This window comes from Pristiophorus japonicus, chromosome 7 (assembly GCF_044704955.1).
Source record: "Pristiophorus japonicus isolate sPriJap1 chromosome 7, sPriJap1.hap1, whole genome shotgun sequence".
NCBI classification, from domain to species: Eukaryota; Metazoa; Chordata; class Chondrichthyes; family Pristiophoridae; genus Pristiophorus; species Pristiophorus japonicus.
In genome coordinates, this window is record NC_091983.1 from 30,963,521 (window position 1) to 30,991,371 (window position 27,851).

The window sequence follows — 27,851 nt, forward strand, 5'->3', positions numbered from 1 at the left end:
CACATGGGAACACCTGCAGGTTCCCCTCCAAGTTACACATCATCTTGACTTGATCGTCACTGGGCCAAAACCCTCGAATTCTATCCCTAACAGCACTGTGGGAGTACCTTCACCACACAGAATGCAGAGGTTCAAGAAAATTGTTCACCATCACCTTCTCAGGGCTATTATGGATGGGCAATAAATGCTGGCCTTGCCAGTGACACACACATCCCGTGAATGAATATAAAATAAAATTTGCATTTTTAACAGCAGCTGGTCTAACTGCTTCCCTGAGTGAGTTTATCTAGCAGTCGGCAACAGCTATGCAAATTATGGGATGTTTGTGGTGTGAGTCACTTCACCGACTGATCATTGCTTTTCTATTATGCAGAATTGTTCTACATAGAAGCTGTTTTGTTTGACTTGACAGCTGATGTGCTGGAATCCCCACCACTTATACAGTGAGGCAGATTTCAGAGCACCGACAACAACAGTTAGCAGTTCCAAGACGGAAACAGCCCATTTGGTTCAGCCAGTCTGTGTCCGTGTTTACCCTCGACATGAGCAAGCAGTTCTATCACATGTACCCACTCTGTTCCCATATGCGTTCAATTCCCATTCCTTCATCCACCTGAAGTGTTTAAGGCAATTGAAGGCGTTGATAGGATAGGTAGAGAGAAACCATTTCCTCTGGTGGGGGAGTCTAGAACAAGGGGGCATAACCTTAAAATGAGAGCTAGGACATTCAGGGACGAAGTCAGGGAGCATTTCTTCACACAAATGCTAGTGGAAATCTGGAACTTGCTCCCCCAACAAACAGTTGAGGCTGGGGGGATCAATTGAAGATTTCAAAACTGAGATTGATAGACTAGTATTAGGCATGGTGATTAAGGGTTCTGGAACCAAGACTGATAGATGGAGTTAAGATACAAATCCGCCATGATCTAATTGAATGGTGGCATAGACTCGAGGGGCTGAATGGCCTCTCCCTGTTCCTATGTTCCTATCCAATCTGATATTGAATGTTGACATTGGTGACACACCTGTAGCCCAAGTCTTCTGCTCTAACACTGCAATGTTTCCATTCAGAGTATAATTACTGCTTTTTTTCAGTCAAAATGTATCATCTCGTTGAACTCCAACTGCCACATTTTATCCCATTCCCCATCTTATCAATATCCCTTTGCAGTTTCCTTTGACCGTCTATGGAATTAATTATTTGTCATATTTTGGTATCATCTGTACCTCTCCCTCTAAGCCCATCTGTGAACTGTACATGTGCAATTGTTCAAAAATAAAAATTGGAACTCTCCATTTTCTAGTCATGAGTCTTTCCCAATGGCTACAAAAGATGTCTATGGATCAGCAATGGGAAAACTGTATTCCTAGCCTGTGTGGATGGAGCCCTGAGCCTGCCAGCTGGCAGAAAATCAGGGGCCAACTGCTGCTCACTGTTCACATCATCGGGCATTTACATTCTAGGGAAAGGAGCACCTCATTTACATTGAAACACTACTGTTGATGAGGCACTACTATTGGTTGTAGCAATGATCCAGCATGATCTCACCTCGTCGGCCCTCTGAGTCCACTGGTCAGCATCCAACAATAAAGCCTGCCGCTCCAACAGCTTCTGCATTCATTCCCTCTCCGTGACTGCCTCCCCACCTGGACATTGGTTTGTCAATGCTCCAAGCTGATTAGAAATGATCTTCATCCCACCACTGAACCTCAGAATTTAACTATGGACTCTCTCGCATTGTCTCCTCCTTGTTTACAACCAGGACATGACTCCCATAATCCCCACCATACCTGTGTAACCTGAAGCCCTCTGTGTTTATTCTGTTCACATCTTGGCAGCCATTCTGGATCTGAGCCTATTACTTCTAACTGCTTTTTTTCTCTCGGTCGCTCTCAGGCCTTTCTCTCCTGTCTACTCCACTTTCTGTCCTGCACTTATGCCATCTTTAATTTCTCTCCTCTTGTGTACTTTCGCCTACCCCCTCTCCATCCCTAAACATAGAAACATAGAAAATAGGTGCAGGAGTAGGCCATTCGGCCCTTCGAGCCTGCACCGCCATTCAATGAGTTCATGGCTGAACATGCAACTTCAGTACCCCATTCCTGCTTTCTCGCCATACCCCTTGATCCCCCTAGTAGTAAGGACTTCATCTAACTCCTTTTTGAATATATTTAGTGAATTGGCCTCAACAACTTTCTGTGGTAGAGAATTCCACAGATTCACCACTCTCTGCCTTCTTACTCTCCTGTTATTCCAGGCCTGAATCCCTCTCCGATAAGCTCAAAGCTATCCTCTCTGCCTCTCTCGGAGTTCTCCATCGGTGATCCATGCTTGTGCTCTTCCTCATGTACATGCTGTGCCTCGGCAACATCATCCAAAGACATGGGGTCAGCTTCCTCGTGTGCACACATGCCACCCAGCTCTACCTCGCCGACACCTCGTGTGACCCTTCTTCTGGCTTTGTGCTGTCAGCCTACTGAGCTGCAATTTCCTCCCGTTAAACACTGGGAAGATTGAAGTCATCGCCGTTGCCCCCCCCCCCCCCCCCACCCAACCACACAGACTCTGTAGCATTGCCATTAATTCTATCTCCCTCTGCAGCCATTGCCTTAGGTTGAACCCTAGCTCCTGTGGAGCCAAAGATCCCTTGGTACCACTTTTGCTTCAGACTGGAGAGGACATCTGGGTACTTCGAATGGAATAACTGTGTGCCGTGTTCCTTTCCTGATCAGGGGACGCATTGTTAATACACTCTTACAGGTGTGATGCGCCTGCCCCGGAAGTGCGAATGACCCCGTCCCTGGGCTTTGGGACATGGTTGATACCCACTGCTGCAGCTGGGAGGAAATTCCACTCTACCACTCTTGCAATGCGGGGAATAGCTTCATGGTGTAAATAACTGGGTAGAAGATTTTTGGAGGAGGGAGGAAGAAAGCTACTTGCATCTTTGTGAAGTGACAGGCGAATAGTATTACAGATTTTATATGTGTGAGATTTGTATCTTTCAGTGTCATTAAGTTATATCAGTGCACATTTAGTGATCCTGTACTCCTAGTAGCCAGCTGCACCCTAGGTTGGTGGATTGATGCTGTCTTATTGTGAACCATCTCTGTTCCTTACTCCTTTTAAGTATGGGATCACTGAATTTACCTTACACTTAAAGTCAGTGTTGAACCATCTGGCTTGAGTGTGGGAACAAAAAGGTGCTGGATTCTTCTTGGTTACACAAAGTGTCCAAAAAATCTAATTAAAATGAGAGAATAGAATGCTTGCCTTTGAAGAGCAGCCTGAAAATCTGCTGTGGTGTGCTCATAATAAAACAGCGGCCATAACGGAGGGACTTGATACAGTGTTGCCACCTCTCGCCATTGACAGCTGATTTTTAATGAACATTCACCCCAACTCACAATCACGCAATTCCACTCAGATACGTCATGATTTATGTTAGCTGTATTACTCTTCGTCACCGCATCCTGTGATTGGAAACGTGGGTTGGATCAGGGGTTCTCAATGGGGTTGGGGTGGTTGGGGGGGTGTGGCGGTCTCCGGTCCTCTAGGGGTCCCCGAGCAGATTTCATCCGGTCTGCGAGTTGGTTTGTTCCATAGGCTTCGGGCTCTGAACTTGTCCGCCATCGAGAACATGCGTCACAGGAAGCCAACCGAGCCGATCGTATGCGTACCAGAGGCGGTGGTCTGAAGAGCTGGAGACGAGGAGGATTAGCATGCTTGTACCACATGCACTGTTAGCTTAATAAAAGTGTTGGGGCAGTGGTAACATGTGAAGGGTGTGGGCGACATGTCGGCCCTCTGAGAACATAAAAGCATAAGAAAAAGAGCAGGAGTAGGCCATTTGGCCTCTTGAGCTTGCTCCGCCATTTAATAAGATCATGGCTGATCTGATCTTGGCCTCAACTCCCTTTTCCTGCCGAGAAGCACCGCGTGCTTCAGGCAGAAGCTGTCAAGGGGCTGAGCTCAGCCGGTTCCCATGGTGATGAGGGCTGTGTGTCTCCCCTACCTTCTCCTTTGGTGTCACGGGAGCTGGAAACTGCATGGTCACCAGCGAGCAAATCAGAGCGGGCCAGATCAGTGCAGCCGGCCACCACTAGGGGGCTGGACGAAGTTTCCAAATCGGCGGGAGAGATCGGTAGATACCAAGTGTACCTCATCTTCTTATTACACCTATTACAGATGAGTGAGTCGCCGAGGTTTATCCGCAACAGGTGAGTAAGAAGGTATTTTGTTGCTGTCAGATGGTTGTGACATGCTTTAGGGGACGAAATGAGAAACGAGTTTGTGCGAATTTGCTTTTTAAAATAAAATTATCCTATTGCAGATGGGTTTGTAAGATCAGGCTTTCAATCATTCAGTGAGGCGAGGAAGCATTTTAGCAGAGGTAAGAATAGTGATTGACTCAAGTTTAACTTAACTTACCCCAGGGGTGGATGTATGGTTTTAGTCTTGTTATTAATGAATGTTGATTAAAAAAAACTTAATAACATAAACTGTGGAGACAATTGGACCTTAACTTTTGAAAATCAGAATTCTGGCATCCGGTTTACATTTTTAGAAATTTCGACGCACCTCATTTTCTACAGGCCAACCCAATTAACATGTCTGAAATTAAAATAGAAACTGCTGAAAATACTCAGCAGGTCAGGCAGCATCTGTTTTTATTTCAGATTTCCAGCAGACGCAGTATTTTGCTTTTGTAATTCGCACATCTGTTGGCTGAAGAATTCAAACTTCCTGGGGGGGCAACAAAGGTCGCCTCTTGTATTGGAGGGTAGAGTGAGTGTGGCCAGCTGAGTGCATAGCCGTCAATGGTGGAACGACTAAAATGGGAATGTGAAAGAGGCCCGAATTGGAGGAGTGCAGAGATCTCAGCGGGTGACAGGGCTGGAGGAGGTTATGTTCCAGAAAGAGTAACAGTCAAACACAGAGCGAAGTCGGCCTGCGAGTGACGTGACAGTGGGGCCACCGATCTATCTACTCCTGTCCTATTTCTTATGTTCATTAGTGATGGCCAAAGGTGCTTCCTGTTCATGAGCAAAGGTCGCAGAATGTGCTTCCTGTCTGGAAGCAAAGGTCAGCGAGGGGTTGGGTCGGGAAAAAAATAGCAACTTATGATTTCTATACCAAATCTTATGATTTCCAAGAATTTGTCTTCTGATTTATGAGGCGGGGAGGTTGGCAATACTGTTGATGGAACGGTAGATTAGTGCGCTGTACTTTCACAGATGGGACCTGCATTTGAACCCAGACTAGATTGATAAACAAAAGACGTGAAATGACTTTGGGCCATAATGAACAAATTTAGTGATTGAGGGCACTGATAATGGAATGTCACTAAAGTAGCTGCTACAGGAGGGGAGTGTTCCTTTGAGATTGGGTTAAGACACATTGTTGGGGCTGCATAAAATAAGCTTTATATGTCCTGTACCTGATCTAGGAGTCCTTGACACTTATAATTGACTACGAAAGTGAGCAATTTATTCTGTTCCATAGTATGCACATTCCACATTTGAATATCCCAGCAATTCAACAACAACAACAACTTGTATTTATATAGTGCCTTTAACATAATGAAACGTCCCCAGGTGCATCTTCAGAGTATTATGTGATAAAGATTTGATACCGAGCTGCATAAGTAGAAATTAACGCAGGTGACCAAAAGTTTGATCAAAGAGGTAGGTTTTAAGGAGCGTCTTGAAGGAGGAGAGAGAGGTCGAAAGAGGAAGAGGTTAAGGCAAGGAGTTCCAGAGCAACTCCTGGGGCCCAGGCAACAGAAGGCATGGCCACCAATGGTTGAGCGATTATAATCAGGGATGCTCAAGAGGGCAGAATTAGAGGAGCGCAGACATCTCAGGGGGTTGGGAGGCTGGAGGGCTGGAGGAGATTCCAAAGATAGAGTGGGGAAAGGCCATGGTGGGCTTTGAAAATAAGAATGAGAATTTTGAAATTGAGGCGTTGCTTAACCGGAAGCCAATGTAGGTCAGTGAGCACAGGGGTGATGGATTCACTCAAGTATGAACTCATTACAAGTGTTCAATGAAACTGAGTGGAATAAAAAGCACATTCCCTCTGTGTTCCAAGAAAAAAATACTATAGCAATGTAAATTACCAGCCTAAAACAGTAAAATAGAGATCCACCCAGTGCACAAGCAGAGTGAAAATGTGTCATAGAAACATAGAAACATAGAAAATAGGTGCAGGAGTAGGCCATTCGGCCCTTCTAGCCTGCACCGCCATTCAATGAGTTCATGGCTGAACATTCAACTTCAGTACCCCATTCCTGCTTTCTCGCCATACCCCTTGATCCCCCTAGTAGTAAGGACCTCATCTAACTCCTTTTTGAATATATTTAGTGAATTGGCCTCAACAACTTTCTGTGGTAGAGAATTCCACAGGTTCACCACTCTCTGGATGAAGAAGTTCCTCCGCATCTCGGTCCTAAATGGCTTACCCCTTATCCTTAGACTGTGACCTCTGGTTCTGGACTTCCCCAACATTGGGAACATTCTTCCTGCATCTAACCTGTCTAACCCCGTCAGAATTTTAAATGTTTCTATGAGGTCCCCTCTCATTCTTCTGAACTCCAGTGAATACAAGCCCAGTTGATCCAGTCTTTCTTGATAGGTCAGTCCCGCCATCCCGGGAATCAGTCTGGTGAACCTTCGCTGCACTCCCTCAATAGCAAGAATGTCCTTCCTCAGGTTAGGAGACCAAAACTGTACACAATACTCCAGGTCTGGCCTCACCAATGCCCTGTACAACTGTAGCAACACCTCCCTGCCCCTGTACTCAAATCCCCTTGCTATGAAGGCCAACATGCCATTTGCTTTCTTAACCGCCTGCTGCACCTGCATGCCAACCTTCAATGACTGATGTACCACGACACCCAGGTCTCTTTGCACCTCCCCTTTTCCTAATCTGTCACCATTCAGATAATAGTCTGTCTCTCTGTTTTTACCACCAAAGTGGATAACCTCACATTTATCCACATTATAATTCATCTGCCATGCATTTGCCCACTCACCTAGCCTATCCAAGTCGCTCTGCAGCCTCACAGCATCCTCCTCGCAGCTCACACTGCCACCCAACTTAGTGTCATCCGCAAATTTGGAGATACTACATTTAATCCCCTCATCTAAATCATTAATGTACAGTGTAAACAGCTGGGGCCCCAGCACAGAACCTTGCGGTACCCCACTAGTCACTGCCTGCCATTCTGAAACGTACCCATTTACTCCTACTCTTTGCTTCCTGTCTGACAACCAGTTCTCAATCCATGTCAGCACACTACCCCCAATCCCATGTGCTCTAACTTTGCACATCAATCTCTTGTGTGGGACCTTGTCGAATGCCATCTGAAAGTCCAAATATACCACATCAACTGGTTCTCCCTTGTCCACTCTACTGGAAACATCCTCAAAAGATTCCAGAAGATTTGTCAAGCATGATTTCCCTTTCACAAATCCATGCTGACTTGGACCTATCATGTCACCTCTTTCCAAATGCACTGCTATGACATCCTTAATAATTGATTCCATCATTTTACCCACTACCGATGTCAGGCTGACCGGTCTATAATTCCCTGTTTTCTCTCTCCCTCCTTTTTTAAAAAGTGGGGTTACATTGGCTACCCTCCACTCTATAGGAACTGATCCAGAGTCAATGGAATGTTGGAAAATGACTGTCAATGCATCCACTATTTCCAAGGCCACCTCCTTAAGTACTCTGGGTTGCAGTTCATCAGGCCCTGGGGATTTATCGGCCACAATCCCATCAATTTCCCCAACACAATTTCCCAGCTAATAAGGATTTCCCTCAGTTCCTCCTCCTTACTAGACCCCCCGACCCCTTTTATAACCGGAAGGTTGTTAGTGTCCTCCTTCGTGAATACCGAACCAAAGTACTTGTTCAATTGGTCCGCCATTTCTTTGTTCCCCGTTATGACTTCCCCTGATTCTGACTGCAGGGGACCTACGTTTGTCTTTACTAACCTTTTTCTCTTTACATATCTATAGAAAGTTTTGCATTCCGTCTTAATGTTCCCTGCAAGCTTCTTCTCATACTCCATTTTCCCTGCCCTAATCAAACCCTTTGTCCTCCTCTGCTGAGTTCTAAATTTCTCCCAGTCCCCAGGTTCGCTGCTATTTCTGGCCAATTTGTATGCCACTTCCTTGGCTTTAATACTATCCCTGATTTCCCTTGATAGCCACGGTTGAGCCACCTTCCCTTTTTTATTTTTATGCCAGACAGGAATGTACAATTGTTGTAGTTCATCCATGCGGTCTCTAAATGTCTGCCATTGCCCATCCACAGTCAACCCCTTAAGTATCATTCGCCAATCCATCCCAGCCAATTCACACCTCATACCTTCAAAGTTAGCCTTCTTTAAGTTCTGGACCATGGTCTCTGAATTAACTGTTTCATTCTCCATCCTAATGCAGAATTCCACCATATTATGGTCACTCTTCCCCAAGGGGCCTCGCACAACGAGATTGCTAATTAATCCTCTCTCATTACATAACACCCAGTCTAAGATGGCCTCCCCCCTAGTTGGTTCCTCGACATATTGGTCTAAAAAACCATCCCTTATGCACTCCAGGAAATTCTCCTCCACCATATTGCTTCCAGTTTGGTTAGCCCAATCTATGTGCATATTAAAGTCACCCATGATTACTGCTGCACCTTTATTGCATGCACCCCTAATTTCCTGTTTGATGCCCTCCCGAACATCACTACTACTGTTTGGAGGTCTGTACACAACTCCCACTAATGTTTTTTGCCCTTTGGTGTTCTGTAGCTCTACCCATATAGATTCCACATCATCCAAGCTAATGTCCTTCCTAACTATTGCCTTAATCTCCTCCTTAACCAGCAATGCTACCCCACCTCCTTTCCCTTTTATTCTATCCTTCCTGAATGTTGAATACCCCTGGATGTTGAGTTCCCAGCCCTGATCATCCTGGAGCCACGTCTCCGTAATCCCAATCACATCATATTTGTTAACATCTATTTGCACAGTTAATTCATCCACCTTATTGCGGATACTCCTTGCATTAAGACACAAAGCCTTTAGGCTTGTTTTTTTAACACCCTCTGTCCTTTTAGAATTTTGCTGTACAATGGTCCTTTTTGTTCTTTGCCTTGGGTTTCTCTGCCCTCCACTTTTCCTCATCTCCTTTCTGTCTTTTGCTTTTGTCTCCTTTTTGTTTCCCTCTATCTCCCTGCATTGGTTCCCATCCCCCTGCCATATTAGTTTAACTCCTCCCCAACAGCACTAGCAAACACTCCCCCGAGGACATTGGTTCCGATTCTGCCCAGGTGCAGACCATCCGGATTGTACTGGTCCCACCTCCCCCAGAACCGGTTCCAATGCCCCAGGAATTTGAATCCCTCCCTGCTGCACCATTGCTCAAGCCACGTATTCATCTGAGCTATCCTGCGATTCCTACTCTGACTAGCACGTGGCACTGGTAGCAATCCCGAGATTACTACTTTTGAGGTCCTACTTTTTAATTTAGTTCCTAGCTCCTTAAATTCATTTCGTAGGACCTCATCCCTTTTTTTACCTATGTCGTTGGTACCAACGTGCACCACGACAACTGGCTGTTCTCCCTCCCTTTTTAGAATGTCCTGCACCCGCTCCGAGACATCCTTGACCCTTGCACCAGGGAGGCAACATACCATCCTGGAGTCTCGGTTGCGGCCGCAGAAACGCCTATCTCTTCCCCTTACAATTGAATCCCCTATCACTATCGCTCCCCCACTCTTTTTCCTGCCCTCCTGTGCAACAGAGCCACCCACGGTGCCATGAACTTGGCTGCTGCTGCCCTCTCCTGATGAGTCATCCCCCTCAACAGTACTCAAAGCAGTGTATCTATCTAATTAAAATATTGCATCAATTGTGCATGATAACATCACACCTTTGAACTGTGTTTCACCACAATGCCATTGCATGTCTATAGGGCAGAAATTCACGATTGCATCAAATAGTCACGCTCTAAGTTTATCATGTTCACTGGCTCAAATATGTGATTGACTAAATGAAAACGAGTCAAAAAACCACCTCCATTCACAACCAGTCACATTTTATTTTCAAACCAAGCAATTTCAAAAGAGCAATTACCACAAACCAAAGCAAAACAAGTTGCTCAAACATTATTTCTACCACCATTTTCCTTTCTCACCCAGAGCTGTTTATACAGCTAAAAATAGGAACATTAGGAAGAGGCGTAGGCTATTCAGCTCCTCAGGCCTGCTCTGTCATTCAGTTAGATCATGGTTGATCTGCACCTGCACCCCAGATTCCTGCCTTTGCTCCATATCCCTTGATACCCTTGCCTAACAAAATCTTTCAAACTCAGTCTTGAAAGCTCCAATTGTCCTTTTGGGGGAGAGAGTTCTAAATTGCTGCTGCCATTGTGCAACAAAGTGCTTCCTGATTTAGCTCCTGAATGGATTAGTTCTAATTTTCAGATTATATCCCTTTGCTCAAGGAATGGAAGCCAAGATTATGCAACCTGCCTTCAGACTATAACCCTCTTAGCCTGGTATGGTTCTGATGAATATTAGGGACAGGAGGAGGCCATTCAGCCACTCGCACCAGCTCTGCCATTCATTTAGATTATGGCTGATCTGTATCTTAACTCCATTTACCCGCCTTGGTTCCATAATCCCTTCATATCTTTACCTAATAAAAACCAATCAATTTCAGTTTTGAAATTTTCATTTGACCTTAGCTCAACAGATTTTGGGGGAAGAGAGCTCCAGATTTCCATTAGGCTCTGCATGAAGAAGTGCTTCCTGACATCACCCTTAAACAGCCTAGCTCTAATTTTAAGGCTATGGATACTTGTTCTGGACTCTCCCACCAGAGGAAATGGTTTCTCTTTATCCACCTAATCAAATCCTTTAATTGTCTTAAACATCGCAATGACACCACCCTTTAATCTTGTACAATCAAGGGAATATAATCCTGATCGATGCAACAAGTCCTCATAATTTAACCATTTTAAACCCGGTATCATTCTGGTGAATCTGTGCCGCACCCACAACAAGGCGAATATATCCTTATATCCTTCCTGAGGGGCAGTGCCCAGAACTGAATGCAGTGCGCCACATGGGGACTAACCAGAGCTTTATATAACTGTAAGATAATATCCAACCCCCTTGAGATAAAGGCCAACATTCCATTAGCCTTTTTGATTACTACTTGTACCTGTTTACTGGCTTTTAAAATGATTTGTGCACTTAGCTCCCAAATCTCTCTGCTCCTCTACAGTTCCTAGCTTCTCACCATTTAGAAAATACTCTGATTTATCTTTCTTGGGACCAAAATGGATGAGCTCACACTTTCCCCACAGTTAACTCCATCCGCCATAATTTTGCACACTCACTTCATCTGTTTATGTCCTTTTGCAATTTTCTGCTCCAGTCTGCGGTAATTGCTGTTCCGCCTAATTTAGTGTCATTTGCAAACTTGGATATATGACTCTCGATTCAACCAAATCGTTAATAAACATGGTGAAAAGTTGAGAACCCAGAACAGATCCCTGAGGAGCACTACATGTCACATCCCGCTAATCAGAGCACATTCCCTTTAACACCACTCCCTGTCTCCTACCTCCCAACTGATATCCAACCCAAGTCAAAAGGCCAACTCCAACACCATGCGCTCTCATTTTTGCTAATACAGGTACAACGTCTGAAATCTGGAATCCTCGGGACCAAATCCGTTCCGGTTTTTAGGTTTTTCAGGATTTCAGACAAGAAAATCAATAGTCTGAAATCCAAATCCTCGACTGAATCCATGCCGGGTTTTGAGCAGCAAAATCTGAAATCTGGCAAAACCGAAAATCCGGCATGGATTTAGTCAAGGATTCCGTGCCGGATTTGGGGTTTTGCCTCAAAAATGTCCGGTTTTCGGACAATAATTCCGGATTCGGGACAATTCCATCAGCTGTGCGTGAAATGTCTGATTTTCAGACAATTCTGGTTTTTGGAGTTCCGGATTCGGGATGTTGCACCTATATTCTGTTTAGTGGTACCTTACTGAATCCTTCTGGAAGTCCATATAGATAACATCCGTGGACATTTCCTTATAAATCTTATTAGTGAACTCTTCAAAACATTCAACTAGATTAACATGACTTAACTTTAACATATCCATGCTGGCTCTTTCCGATCAGCTTAAATACTCAGTCACTCCATCGTTAATGACAGAACATAAGAAATAGGAGCAGGGGTAGGTTGTTTGGCCCCATGAGCCTGCTCCGCCATTTAATAAGATCAAGGCTGATCTGATCCTGGGCTCAGCTCCACTTCCCTGCCCGATTATAGTAATAATGTGGAAAAATTTCCGTGGGTGTTCTTCCAATTTCCCACTGTAATCTCAGCGGAAAACACTGGAGAAACACCTTTGTGTCCCCAGGGTCTCTGCCGATCTTTCACGGATGTTACGGCAGCAGATCAGGACAACCCGTGCATTAAATTCTACCCCAACATTTACAAGATCACAAACATAACCACATTGGGGAGGAAGAAATAAAATTCCTGTGACTTCAGTAATTTTTGTTAAATGAAAGTTAAGCAATGTTACAAATATTATGGCCTGGAAATGTGATGGCACTGAAAACAGACACTTAGGGGGCTGCGCGATTACTGCACGCACCAGTTCATGTTGTCACAGGGAGCACGTAACATTGGTGCTACCTGTTCATTATCATCACCCAGGCACAGCCAGCACTATTCATTGGCAACATTTCTGTTTGGGGCATCGGGCCGAATATCAGACTTCCCTGATGCCACTAGGAGGGAAGGTGCACTCTGGTTACAGAAGGAAGGGGATACTAGGAAGGAGAGAAATGACTGCAGCAAGTATTGAGAGGGCACCTAGTAATAATGTGGTAAATCTGAGACCTCTGCAGCAGATCTGGTATGCGATCTCGCCCTCCGATGAGCTGGCACCTATCCCACTGCGCTAGCTCCTGAACACTTGTGCCCAGTGACTCACCACTATTTTGGAGGTCCTGGGGCAGGCAGTAGACAGAAGGAAGGAGATCCACTTCCCCCCACCATCCTAGGGGCAGAAAACCCTCCAGACAATACCTCCATCGACCATGGGAAAAGGTAGCAGAACAAGTCAATGCCTGGAGCTTAGCTCCAAGGATATGGCTACAATGCCGGAAAAAGTCCAAGGACGTCAACAGAGTTCTCAAGGTGAGAATACTGCTTTCTTACTCTCTGCTAATACCTCCACCAACTCCAGCCTCACTATACATAATACTCCCCTCACCCGCTTTTCTTAACTTACCCACAATCACTGCACCACACTTCACTCCACCTGCTTCTCAACCTCCACACATACTCACCACTCCTGCAACCCTCCCTTTCCCATACCTCACATCTGACACACCTCTCAAAACTCTCACAAACAAACACCCTTCTTTCAAACAGGAGAAAGTTGCCCACAATTTCAGACAGGAAGCTGCCAGTGGAGGAGGTTGAGCCTGCCTGCACACCCTTGAAGAGAGTGTGTTGGCCTTCATGGGCAGGGGCAGAGTTGTAAGATAAAACGTAACTGCATGCTGTGATCGTGTTTTAATAATGCTTTGTTTAACGATTGTATGATAAAATTAACTAAAATGCATGTAAGCTTAGTTAACCATGATAAAAGCATGATGGTAAATTGAGCCAATATTATGTTAACCATTGTAACTGCTGAAGTAGCTATGTTATGTTAGAACCCAGGATGGTCAAGGACAGAACGTTAATTAGCCACAAAATAAAACAAAGGTCTACAACGCATTTCTTATTGCTCAAGCCAAATAATATGAGATTGTTTATACAGAAGTTCTCGGAGAAAAATGGCTCCTTCTGCAAAGAGGGAGGATAGCAAAATAACGGTAGACTGGGCTATTGAAGGTCAAAGAATGTTTGAATTAATAACGAGAATATTGTAATGACATGTGGGACCCAGACAGCTGCAAGTTATCATAGCACTTGAAAGGGAAAAAAGGTATAAGAGAAGCAGTTATTGAACCCTGAAGGCAGCGCGAACCCAGAGGAAGAGAATTACAGTCAACAGAACACAGCAAGAGACTACACCACAGTCACTCAGAGGGCTTCCGTTGAGGTTTGAAGGAACAGACTGTCGACTATCGCCTTGTTAAGTATTATTTCTTTGTACTGGAAGTAAATCACTTAATAAAATCTGTTGTGCTTATAAACAATATACCTGTACCCAGCGTGGTTTGTTGTGGTCATGGACAAGCCTCTCTATCAGATCTTACAGGTCTTACAACTGCCGACCCAGATGGGACTTTGACCACAGCTGAAACCAGGTATTATTGTAAATAAGACAAGCAGGGTTTTTTCGGGCTAAACAATCAATTCTCGTATGGGTTAACCTTGTGAGAAGGTGTGTTAGTTTAAATTATCCGATAGTGTTTCTTAAGTACACCAAGATGCTGAAAGGGATCTTTGGAAGGAAGTACCTTTGGAGCATGCAGTCACATTGGTCCAAAAGCAGGTTAAGGCTAAGAAATGGAAGCAAATGAAGCAATAAGTTTGATTGCATATGCTGCAATGTACTGCGCAGAGAGATAGTCCTATCTTCCTCGACCAGGATGAGAGAATGTATGAACAACAGAGTCTTGACAAAGCTAGGTGTCGGATAGGCATCCTAACAAAAGATATTGGTCCCGAAATCCCGGTTTCTTCTTCCCATGGGCATTCGACTAAAAATAGGAGAAAAGATGCGCACTTACCTTTTGGTCGAATGCTCGCCAGAGATCCCGGACTCAAGGCCTCCTCTTATGCAACGGAGCACGTTCACATTGGGACATCCGTAGGAGTCACGTGGGCCTGGACACCCAATTACGGTAAAGTATTTTCTCATTCATAGTAATAGGAGTTTCGTAAGTCCGAAACTCTTCTTACTATGAATTAAGAAACACCCCCAGCACCCAAACATTACATAAAACATTAAAAATCACCTCACATAAATACACTATAGAAATTAAAGTTGATAGAAATGATTTTGAAAAAAAATATTTGCCGATTTTTAAAAAAAGTTTTAATTATGGTTTAAAATTAAATTACCTGAGTGGGCAGGGTTTTTAACATAAATATGTATTTTTAAATTTTATTCTAATATGTTTTTGATATGTTTTTAAACTCTTATGCTGGTAAAAGTAGGTTATGCGCCTGCTTTTACCAGGCGCAAGAGTTTTAAGGACATTCGCAGGGCAAAAGATGGCAAATAGCCCAATCTCTGCCATGGAAATGTCCTTGCTCCTGAGATGCGTGCGATTTGTCAAGCCAGAAACTTGACAGATTGGAAAAGCCGGTTTTCAAGGCATGCGCATTGCGTGCCGAAAATCGGCTTTTCTGATGCCTTCCCGGATCCGTACACACTCTGTACGGACCTGGGGAGGCTGGAATTTCAGGGCCAATAACCGCCTCACTAGACAACTAGATGATTCACAAGGAGCTTTAAGAGAAGCTGCTATTATTCACCAGTTAGAGAAATAGCTGGGTAAACAACATGCAGTCGTAGCAGCAGTAACCATGAGTGACCTTCAGTTAAATCACGGCCCTGAATGTAATGAATCTGGTGGAAATTGCAAGCTGTTGGATGAGATGGTATCCCAAGTGAATAAAATGTCTAAACTTAACGAAGCCAGTTAGAAACTGATTTCAACAACCTGCGTGAAGCGTGGAGACTTGAGAAACAGGATAAGCATAAATTGCAGGAGTGATAGTAGGAGATAGAGTGGGAAGTTCTGAGAAAACAGCAAAGGAAGAAAAAAACAGGAAATTAGAAAATACATTGCTGAGAAAACCAATTAAAAAAAGAGAAAATAAAATCGACACAGAAGCTTCAGATTTTGTGCCGAGAAAAAGAAAGATTAGCTTTGTCGAGTGAAAGGTTTGTGAATGTCTGTCTTTTAAAGAAAGTGTTATGTTTGTTTAAGCTCCACCCACTTTTCCTAGCTGGTTAACCTTTTTGCTCTTTTACGAAAGTGTGGATAAATTGAGTGTTAAAATGTACCTTGTGTACCTAGAATTTAATTACATTTTAAGTTAAAAATGCAGGTGCAGATTTATTTTGATTATGATTTATGGAGCTATGAAATGCACAAATGACAGTTTGTTTAACAAAAGTTAAACTGCAGCCTTGAACTTATAGTTGCTAAAAAAAAAAGAATTTGAACGTTTTAATTGGATTACTGTAAAAAAATTGGTTCTGTCATATACTTTAAATTAAAAATGTGTGGTCTCGTGTTAAATCAATTCAAATCATAACAAAGTGCTGTCTTTTCAATTTGTTTATTGCAAGCCTGAGACGCCCACTTACTTGTTAAAAAATTTAATCATTGATTACATTGCATTGAAAGGTACTAAATTTAGTCTCTGAATGAGATAAAGAAAGGAGAAGGGAAATGTCCTGTCCCTTTCAGTGTAATGCATTTTTTTTTAAAGCCTGCATGAATTTCTCGAAGCTACAAGCTAAGAGATGCTCCACCCATTTTTCCTTTTATGTACAATGTGCATGATGTTTGGTAAATGCGAAAACTAATTTTTCTCCAGTTATTCAGTCATTTGGAAAGCATCTGAAGCATGAACAATATGAAAAGTGACGTAACTTATTGTGTTATTTTGTTTTATTTTATTTGCTCTGTATTTTGTTCAGTTAATAGGATATTGGTCTGAATTTGATTGGAATTATTGAGGTTAATTAACCTATGAAAACCCAACTTTAATTGTGGCCATGGTGAAATTCCGGTTATTTCAAAGTGTGAATGTCCCTAGTTCTGGACATGAGACCTTCACATTGAAAAAAAAAATGAAGACACCCTATGTAGATAATGATTTCTGCTCAGAAAAATAAAAGATGGCATTTGGTTGTTTGGAAAATTTTATTTTAAATTACATGAAAGTTTCTAGTTTAGTAAAAGAGATTTAAAAAAAAGATTGGCAGTATTTGAATTGGAGTTTTGAGATATTTGAGGTGATTCTCCTTGTTAAACATTTTGGTTGTATTGGAAAATGTTGAGTTTGGAAATCTTGTTAAAAGAAATATTAAAACGTTTGGAAACAATCTAAAATGCCATTTTCTCTGAAGATAGACAGAAATGCCTTTTGGGGGAGTCGACAAAAGATATGGAAGTAGCCTTGTAAATGAATTGCGAGCACTTGAATTGTGAGCACTTGGGTCTCTAATGTTAAGACACTTCGGGACCGAAATTTCCCTCCACTCGAAACTGGATGCACGCACCCCGTTTCTACTGTCTTTACCACTCTGGTGGTTGAGGGTGCCGCTTGAGCAAAACTCCACTCTTTGGCTTTTTTTTTTCAGGCGGAATGGAAGTCGCTTATAATGGGGGTGGAAGTGTGTCTGTGAGTACACTAGAGGGGCGGAAGTTGGGGTGGTATGGAGTGGCCGCCGCTGATGATGTCATTTAAAGGGAAGAACCTACGCAATTTCTAAAGTTTGTTCCACTGGGCCATCAGGGAGGGTTTCAGCTGGGTCAGCAGCTTGGTACCCACGAGTGGTTGCTGGGCTGCCTATTGGCGGCCCAGTCGAAACCTGGAGCGTAATTGTCAGCCGACAAAGAAAACATGAAGGCAGTGGCAGTGTGTCCTCCCCTTTAATGGGAGCTGTAGCACCTTTGCAGAAGGCCACAACCTCACTACACTGTTGGGAAAAAGCAGATTTTGGCACCGAACGGGCCAAAGATTTTCACGGTGGAATTTTTCCCTCGGGGGACAACATTGGCGGTGCGCACTGTGATGACACACTTAGCACAGATCGGCAGCAGCGGAGCGGTAGGCGGGGGCGCGGGTCAACGCCGGGATACCACAGGAGCGGAATTTTGATCATGGCAGTCATTACACAAAAAGTCGCCGGCCATTGCACTCCGCAACGTTGCTGCCGATCTTCGGTATTAAGAGGCCTTAAGGAAAGGAGCAATTTCGCCCCTTTGTAAACTTTCACTTGGTTTAGAAATTGAAATTGAAATTGATGTGTAAAATCGAGAGAGGAAGTTTTGAAGGTAAAAAGACTGGGAAATAAAAAGGTTTCTATCGGGATAGTTTTTTAAAAAATGTCATGATATGAAGTGACATAATGGTGTCAGACAATGATTTGCTCCGCCTTCTTATAAACCGAGAATGAAGTTAACCCTTTCCACTGACAGGTGTTTTCTTAATTCAGCAAGGAACCACTTTTCAATTGCTGAACAAAATTTTAAAGATATTGGGCATTATTTTGATTTGACAAATTAACTCCTTGGGCTCTTAAATAGAGCTACAATTCATACACTCGACAAAGGAAAATCTAACTGAAGCTTGAGGGGATAATTGCTGTGTATAAAGAGAAAAGATTGTGGGTAAATAAAATTGAACATTGACAAAACCTATCAGTGCAACAATACTGCTGTTTGGATTTGTTACAAGTTTGAAATGATGATATAGCTGGTTATAAAGAATTTAAAAAAAATTTTAGTAACTTGGACCAAGTGGGAATGTTTGATCTATGTTTTCTATCTTTAACATTGTATTGGACAGTAAGGTTACTCCAGAGCTCATGAGATATGAATCATAATTAATGGGAAGCCCCACTTAAGATGCAAGATAGAAACAGGAAAAGTACACCACCAAATGGGAATTTTTCTAACATTCTAGTGAAAGTCAGGAAAGCGTAGTTACAATAGTAAACCGATAGCTTTCTATTGGAAACTGCATTGACAGCCTGACCACTAGCCAAGCCATTGGGAACATGCAGTGGAAGATGAGCAAAGATTTCCAGGCAATCTTTGATAAGATCACTTGAAAGCCCAAGATGGTTTGTATTGGAATACATCGAGATACCGGTGTGAGTGTGCAGATATGATTTGTAGTATATGAAACAATTAGCATGTGGAAGAAAAGCACGATGAATTTGCACTAAAGAACAGGTCTCAGACATGCTCATTTACTTGACAACAGCAAGACATGAATTGGTTAATGTGGCTCAGGAAGTGGGAGTATTTTAATGCATTGGCACATACTCCATCGAGAAACTATCTAATTAATGACACAATCAGAAGTGAGTTAAACACACTGGTACCTGTTAGAAGAATTAGAACATAAGAACATAAGAAATAGGAGCAGGAGTAGGCCATACGGCCCCTCGAGCCTGCTTCGCCATTTAATATGAACATGGCTGATCCGATCATGGACTCAGGTCCACTTCCCTGTCTGCTCCCCATAAATTTTCCCTTATCAGTTAAGAAACTGTCTATCTCTGTCTTAAATTTATTAAATGACACAGCTTCCACAGCTCTCTGAGGCACTGAATTCCACAGATTTACAACCCTCTGAGAGATTGAAAGTATGTTTCAGAAAAAAAAAACAATTGAAGGCTAGGGAGAAATACATTTAGTAAGAATTATCCACAATGGATGGATATGAGTAAAAGAGATCTGGAGAATCTTTTAAGTCTATGACTTGTTGATTAAATGTTAAACTTCAGCTTTCATTACAATTCCAGTTTTCTTTGTCTGCATTGTTTTGTCTCAAGTTCAAACTCTGAAAGTGTAAAGTCAAGTCGTAAATAAGTCTTGACTCTATCCTAATTAAGACAAGTTTTACATTATCAAGTCGTAAATATGTCTTGACTCTGAATAGATTTTACATTAGTCAAGTCATAAATAAGTCATGACTTTGTATTAATTAAGGAGATAAGTTTTACATTTTGACTATGTAGCATCATGAAGCGTATGGATATCGGAGGTAGTGAATTGATCTGAGAATGACATTGCTGATCCAGATTAAGAGGGCTAGCCAATATCATGATAAAGTGAGGAGTCGGAAAGAATTCCTCCGCCTCAAGCTGGGGATATTGTAAGATAAAACTTACCTGCATGCTGTGATAGTGTTTTAATAATGCTTGTGTTTAATGATTATATAATAAAATTAACTAAAATGCGTCTAAGCTTAGCTAACCACGGTAAAAGCTGAGAGACAAAGCATGATGGTAAATTGAGCCAATATTATGTTAACCATTGTAACTGCTGAAGTAGCTTTGTTATGTTAGAACCCAGGATGGTCAAGGACAGAACGTTAATTAGCCACAAAATAAGCCAAAGGTCTACAGCGCATTTCTTATTGCTAAAGCTAAATAATACGAGATTGTTTATATAGAAGTTCTCGGAGAAAAATGGCTCCTTCTGCAAAAAGAGAGGATAGCAAGATAACGGTAGACTGGGCTATTGAAGGTCAAAGGATGTTTGAATTAATAACGAGAATATTGTAATGACATGTGGGGCCCACACAGCTGTAAGCTATCACAGCACTTGAAAGAGAAAACAGGTATAAGAGAAGCAGCTATTGAACCCTGAAGGCAACGCGAACCCAGAGGAAGAATGGAAGAGATTTACAGCCAACAGAACACGGCAAGAGACCACACCACAGTCACTCAGAGAGCTTCCGTTGCAATTTCAAGGAACAGACTGTCGACTATCGCCTTGTTAAGTATTATTTTTTTGTACTGGAAGTCAACTGCTTAATAAAATCTGTTTTGCTTATAAACAATATACTTGTACCCAGTGTGGTTTGTTGTGGTCATGGACAAGTCTCTTCTGTCCAATTTTACAGATCCTACAGAGTCATGGCAATGGCGAGTGGCAAAAGGGGATGAGACATTGCATATGTTTTCATTACATCTTATTCTCTTACTTCTATCTCTCCCTTTGCACTCTGAATGATAAACTGCAGCTGCTTTCACCAGCCATTTCTCTCTCTGCTCTCCCTACACACTAAAAGGTAACCCTTGTTCCTCTCTTTGTTATTGCATATGTCGAAGATGCCAGTGGAAGAAGAGAAAGCCAGCCTTGCTGAAGATGCAGCATCACTCAATCCCGCCCTCGCAGGCACCAGCTCAGCGACTGGCACCATGCATACTTTAGAGACAAGGCTAGAGGAGATGTCTTCAGGTGGTGAACCACTGGGCACAGGCGCTTGGGCAGGAGGATGGGTGTCAGCTCACCAGAGGGTGATATCACATAGAAACATAGAAAATAGATGCAGGAGTAGGCCATTCGGCCCTTCGAGCCTGCACCGCCATTCAATGAGTTCATGGCTGAACATGCAACTTCAGTACCCCATTCCTGCTTTCTCGCCATGATCCCCCTAGTAGTAAGGACTACATCTAACTCCTTTTTGAATATATTTAGTGAATTGGCCTCAACAACTTTCTGTGGTAGAGAATTCCACAGGTTCACCACTCTCTGGGTGAAGAAGTTTCTCCTCATCTCGGTCCTAAATGGCTTACCCCTTATCCTTAGACTGTGACCCCTGGTTCTGGACTTCCCCAACATTGGGAACATTCTTCCTGCATCTAACCTGTCTAAACCCGTCAGAATTTTAAACGTTTCTATGAGATCCCCTCTCATTCTTCTGAACTCCAGTGAATCACATACTAGTTCTGCTGCTAGGACTCGGGTGTTGACTCCAATGATCCAGTCTACAGGTGAAGGTTGATGGATAATGCACCAGGAAATGCTGGTGTGCTGATCAGCCTGCCAGCGAGCTTGCACATTATGTCACAGAGCGTGGAGGCATCCGGCTTCAACCTGTGTCAAGGCTTTTACACAGTATGGAGATCGTTCTATCCAACATGGACCAAAAGATCAGCTGCATTCATTCAACACTGGTGTTGTCTATAATGGAACCTGCACAGCTACTGTTGAAGCTCAGACAGCTGCCACCTTGGCTCTGGGGGCGAGTACTGGCAGAGGTCCCTACAGCTTCACATCAGTTCTGCACTCTGTGCTCACGTAGCGCCATGAGAGTGCTGAAACGCAGTCCAAGGAGATTGGTCCTGGCTCCATGAGAGAGCCACCTGCTGTCCTCTCTCACAACGATAGTATGCCTGCTACCCCACCACCCATTCCACCAGCATCCTTGTTAGTGCCACACAGCCAGCCGGCCCAGACTGCACAGCTCACACCGAGAGTCTGCTGTCTGCAGCCGGGCCCTCAAGACCCAGAGCTGCTCGAGGTCACCCACCACAGACATCTGAAGTGTCCTCAATGGAAACTCAGCAACGGTCCGACTCCCAAACTGTAGTCATGGGGAAAACACTACGAAGGAGCACTAAGATATCTAAACCACCACAAAAGACCGTCACTAAGGGCTTGCACAAGGGTGATTCATAATTATTACATTAGATAGTGATGGAATTGAGTTATTTGCCAAATATGTTTTTTCCCAGGATTTGCTTTTGGTATGAAGTGAGGGAAGACCCATTAGGCTGAATTGAAGAAAGGCAACTGGATGGTGATAGTAAGGTCGGTGATAAGGATTGTGGGACTGTTGGTGCATTGGGGAGGGGCATGTTTGTTTAGGTGAAGCGTTCTTCAATGAGCTATCCTCTTGCAACTAGGGGCATTGGTGGTCGCTGCCTCTCCTCCTCTTCCTGCTCCTTGCTCTTCTCTTGCTCCTGCTGCACTTTCCCTTACCCAGAAGGTGGGAAGGGCTGCTCCCTCATTATTGCAAAGTTACGGCGCATGCAGCAGACAACCACAGGTCTGGATACCTGCTCAGGGCTGTACTGCAAAGCTGCTCTGGAACAGTGCAGGCAGCAGAAGCGATGCTTGAGCTCACCGATTGTTTGGTCAATGACTATTCTTGTCGAGGCATGGCTCTCATTGTAAGCCATCTCTGTCCAAGTCACCGACAGGAGTCATGAGCCAATGTGTGGAGGGGGTAGCCCTTGTCACCCAATAGCCAGCCTGGAACTTTACGGTCTGGTTGGAATAAAGGCGGCACAGAGGACCGGCATGGAATGAAAGAGTCATGACAGCTGCCGCAGACGATGATGCGCTGCCTGTGGCCACAAACCAGCTGGACATCGAGGCAGTGGAATCCCTTTCGATGGATAAAAGATGACTGGCTGGGGATGGGGAGCACGCAAGGCAATGTGTATACAGTCTATGGCACCTTGTACCCTGGGGAAGTCTGCCATGTGAGTGAAGCCTAGTGCGCTCTCGGCCTGCTTCGCTCTACCCACAGGGAATGCGATGTAAGTGTTTCTCCTGGTGTAGAGAGCCTCGGTGACCTCCCTGATATATCTGTGTATTGTGAGCTGACATATGTCACCGACATCACCTGCTGCAGCCTGAAAGGAGCCCGTGGCATAAAGGTTAAGGGCCAGGGTGACCTTGTCGGCCACAGGCAGTGCTGTTCATGTCAGGGTTCGAGGCTCGTGTTGTGGCTACAGCAGATGACATAACTCGGTGACAACCTCCTTTGTGGAGCAAAGGTGCCTCATACATTGCTCTCCAGTGAGGTTTATTCAGGAGAAGTGCTCCCTGAATATCCACTGTGGGTGCGCCCTCCTGCGCAGTGCCCTCACTCCTCCTCCCTCTTGTGGCAGCTGCTCCAGCTCTCTGCTGTCTTCCCCTCATCCTCCAACCCCAAAGGCAGCCCTACCCGTCCACCCATGACTGCAGTCAAACTATCTAACAACAACAACAGTGCAATATCAGCAAAATCTTTACAGCGGTCAAAATGACTTATCAAGAGTCCAAAATCACATTAAAATACAACCTGAAGTTAACCAATGGCCTGAAGTGACAAACCAGCAACTAACCTGTAGATTCTACCTGCTGCCTTTAAATAGCGCTGGTGAGGGGTCCTTCCTGCCGGTGGGTGCCACGTGTTGATGTGGCAAGTCAGGCGCTAGGGCAGACCAAACTCCTAAAAGCGTCCTACAAGAAGCGTAGACCCTAATTTGAATGACTTTCATTTTTCAAATAGAGCTACCGTGCTTGCAATCCAATATGGCAGGCAGCACACTTCCAGCTGGAAACACACCCGCGCTTCCTGCCCGCCATATTGGAGAATGAGGTATCTGGTTAACACTCAAAAAATGGGCATAGCAGCATCGAATTTCTAGGCCTGTATGTGCCCTATTTCTTTCTGGAGTGATTATCTGTGCAAACGAGTTTACGGCCTTCTGCACATGTTTGCTGTGTGGAGGAGCCACACATGTGCACCCGATCACCTTCTGCGCATGCGCAATACCGAACAGTTGTGGCCTGCACCCTGGGCCACACTTTCCTCGGCTCCGTAAGGAGAAAGTCACTGGATCCGTCGGTGGCCTGTGCGGGGGAAGAGAGAGAATCGGAGGGGGGAGAGAGGGGGTCGAAAAGAGAAAGGAGATCAGGAACTTGGGGGCGAGAAAATCAGGAACTCGTGGGGTTAAGAGCACGAAGGTGGGAGATGGGATGGGAGAAGAACGTGATCCAGGTCTAAAGGGAGGGTTGAGAGCGAGAAGGTAAAGCAGAACGTAAGACAGATCATGTTCTGCCAACCCCACCCCCTTTATACCCGCATCGCGTTCATCCTCTCCTCCCCTAGATCTGGTTGATTTCTCAGAAAGCTCGATGTGTGTACAGCAATTGACATCATTGCACTGGACGAAATCTGGAAATTCCGACACTGTCACTATTCACCATACCAATAAACCTGTTAACAATCCGTTTCCCACACACAATGTCCCCTCTATGGCGGGCGGGGTGGGGGGGAGGTGGGGGTGGTGGCATAATGTCAGGGACCCAGAGGAGGGGAAGGAAGAATGTCATGAACTTCGGCAGCGGGGTGGAGGTGTAGAAGGGCAGAAAATTTGGGGGTGGTTAGGAACGTGGGCAGCAGGAAAAGGTCAAGAACTTGGCGGGGGAGGTCAGGAACTTGGGCAGGGGGAAATGGTCAGAAACTCGGGGGTGAAAGGAAGGTTAGGAACTTGTTGGGATGACAGGCATTTGTTTGGGGAGATGGGAGAAGGTCTTAACCCGCAAGGATGAGTCTTATCTATTCTACGTGAACTCTGTTCCGTCTGGTGCCTGGCAGTAAGAATGGTTTGAAGTTGCAAAGTAATTGATTATGTAAGCAGAAACTGCTGGGTGTGCCTTGTCCTCCAAGGTGACCAATCAGAAATCTGGTGTTGGAAATAAACTCGACCATTTCTTTCAGCATTAGTGATGCGTGTCTAGCATTTTTACTTCACATTAGTCATGGGACATATTGCTTTTAAGGGACAAAAGTTCCGGCCTCACTGGGTCTGTACAAAGTGCGCATGGAGCCAGCGAGGCCTTGCAAAAGCTGCTGTTTGGGACGCAATACGCATGCGCCGAAAACCAGCTTTTCCGATCTGTCAAGATTTCTCTTGATGGATCCTCCGCATCCCCGGGAGAAGGACATCCACGTGGGAGAGATTGGGCTATTTGCCCAACTCATGCCCCGCGAATCTCCTTCAAACATTTCTGCTTGGCAAAAGTATACCAGTCTTAGTGTTTTAAAACATAAAGCAATTTAATTTAAAAACACATTTTTATAGTAAAAACCCTGTCCATTAAGGTAAGTTTATATTAAACCCGATTAAAACACTGAAAAAAAATTCCCAACAATAATTTTTTTTTCCAAAACATTTAATTAACTTTAATTTCAATTAATTTTAAATATGTGAGGTGTTTATTTATTATGTTGTGTTTCTTGTCTTAGGGGTTTATTCTCATTGATAACAATGGGAACTCGGAGAAACAGAGTTCCCATTATTATCAATGAGAATACTGCCGAGTGATTGGTGGTCCAGGCCTATGTAACTCCAGCTTTTTTGTGCATACGGGGAAGTCCTCTCCCCATGCTCTGTGCATGAAATGAAGGCCTCCGACCAGAATCGAAGGCGTCTCCGGGACCACCAGGAATTTTCGTTAAAAAATTACGGATCGGAAGCCTCCGACCGGAATATTAGACCCATTAAGTTTGTTCTATTACAGCATAGGGCAGACCTGTGTTGGAGATTACATTGTAAGATTGTAACGTTATGTTGGAGCAGGACGACAGTAAACACTGGAAACCATGCTCCAGGTTCTGGACTACCCATGATTAATATAACAATAGATTTACAACTGTACACTATATTGTTATTGTGAATGGGGGCAGGGGCTGTCAAGGAATGAGTGAGCCAGCAATGCATTTCTTACAATCAGATCTTTGAAATGCTGCCTAAAACCTCTGCCATCCATGCAATGAAACAGAGAGTTAAAACGCATGCTGACTCTAACTCTGGGTGAAACAAGCACTCAGTGTTTATTATCCTGATCAGATCATTATTCTTGGAATTAAACCACGGTATCTTTGTTGTCATATATCAAAGCTAAAGCTGTGTGGTTTGGTGCCATATAATTGAACATTTATTCACTGTGTTGTGCTCACCAGTCGTCACTTTACCATTGATTATGCTAATGTATGAAATAAAATATATTGCTGAGATTGCTCTTTATCATCAACAGAAAGTCTAGTTGTGCATTGTCATAATCTTTGGTAAAGTGACGACTGGTGAGCACAACACAGTGAATAAATGCTCAAAGTCCCAGGTATATGACACCAAACCACACAGCTTTAGGTTTGATATATGGCAGCAAAGATACCATAATTGAAAGTGGTTTAATTCCAGGAATATTGATCTGATGATAATAAATACTGAGTGCTTGTTTCACCCAAAGTTAGAGTCATGCTAAGCATTCTATTCAGAATTACACTGCGCAGAGCGGTTTGATTAGCAGCTTTGTTTGCTGCACTGCAAATATGATGTATACGTATTATTAGCCTGTAGATTAGAATTTGCTGACTTGTCCATGTTAAAATTATTTGAGGACGTCTTTCCACTCTGATAGAATGAACACATTTTCTTATTTAACAGCACTTCCCAAAACCACGACCTCTACCACCTGGAAGGACAAGGGCAGCAGGCGCAAGGGAACACCATCACCTGCAAGTTCCCCTTCAATTCACACACCTTCCTGACTTGGAAATATATCGTCGTTCCTTCATCGTCGCTGGGTCAAAATCCTGGAACTCCCTTCATAACAACACTGTGGGTGAACCTTCACTTCACGGACTGCAGCGGTTCAAGAAAGCAGCTCACCACCACCTTCTCAAGGGCAATTAGGGATGGGCAATAAATGCTGGCTTTACCAGCGATGCCCACATCCCGGAACAAATTCAAAAAAAAAATTAAACTGAACTAAACAGCTTTCATATCACTGAAACTCAAAGGAAAATTTGGATTCTAGTCTGTTTTTTTTGTGTCAGTATTAGCCAATATATTTCCTTTACTCATACCTCCATAACATGTTTGAGCTGCATCAGGCATGCCTGAAAATGAGGTGAATCTATAACACAGAGCTGCATGCATGTTATACAGCAAAATAAGCATGCTATAGATAGAACTAAGCAATCCCACAACCATCGGATCAGGTCAAAGCTCTCCAGTCCTGCCGCATCCAGTCGTGAATGGGGTGGACAATTAAAAAACTAATGGGAGGAGGAGGCAACGTAAACCTCCCCATCCTCAATGATGGACGAGCCATGTTGAGCACAGCCCGTGAAGCATTTGTAACCACCTTCAGACAGAAGTGCCGAGTGAATGATCCTTCTCAGCTTCTTCCTGAGGTCCCCACCATCACAGAAGCCAATCTTCAGCCATTTCGATTAATTCCACATGACATCAAGAATCAGCTAAGAGCACTGGACACAGCAAAGTCTTTGGGCCCTGACAACATCCTGGTGGGATGCTGAAGACCTGTGCTCCAGATTAGCCATGCCCCTAGCCAAGCTGTTCCAGTACAACTACAAAACCGGTATCTATCTGACAATGTGGAAAATTGCCCAGTTATGTTCTGACCACAAAAAGCAGGACAAATCCAATCCAGCCAATTACCGCCCTGTCTGCCCATTCCCAATCATCAGTAAAGTGATAGAAGGTGTCTTAGACAGTGCTATAAAGCAG

At 44.0% G+C, this 27,851-nt stretch overlaps 1 protein-coding gene across 1 annotated transcript in view; it reads right to left on the minus strand.

Annotated features, from left to right (window-relative positions):
- Positions 1-27,851, minus strand: part of fam83b (family with sequence similarity 83 member B) — a 58,789-nt gene that overhangs the window by 20,694 nt on the left and 10,244 nt on the right. The gene's annotated exons all lie outside the window — the stretch shown is intronic.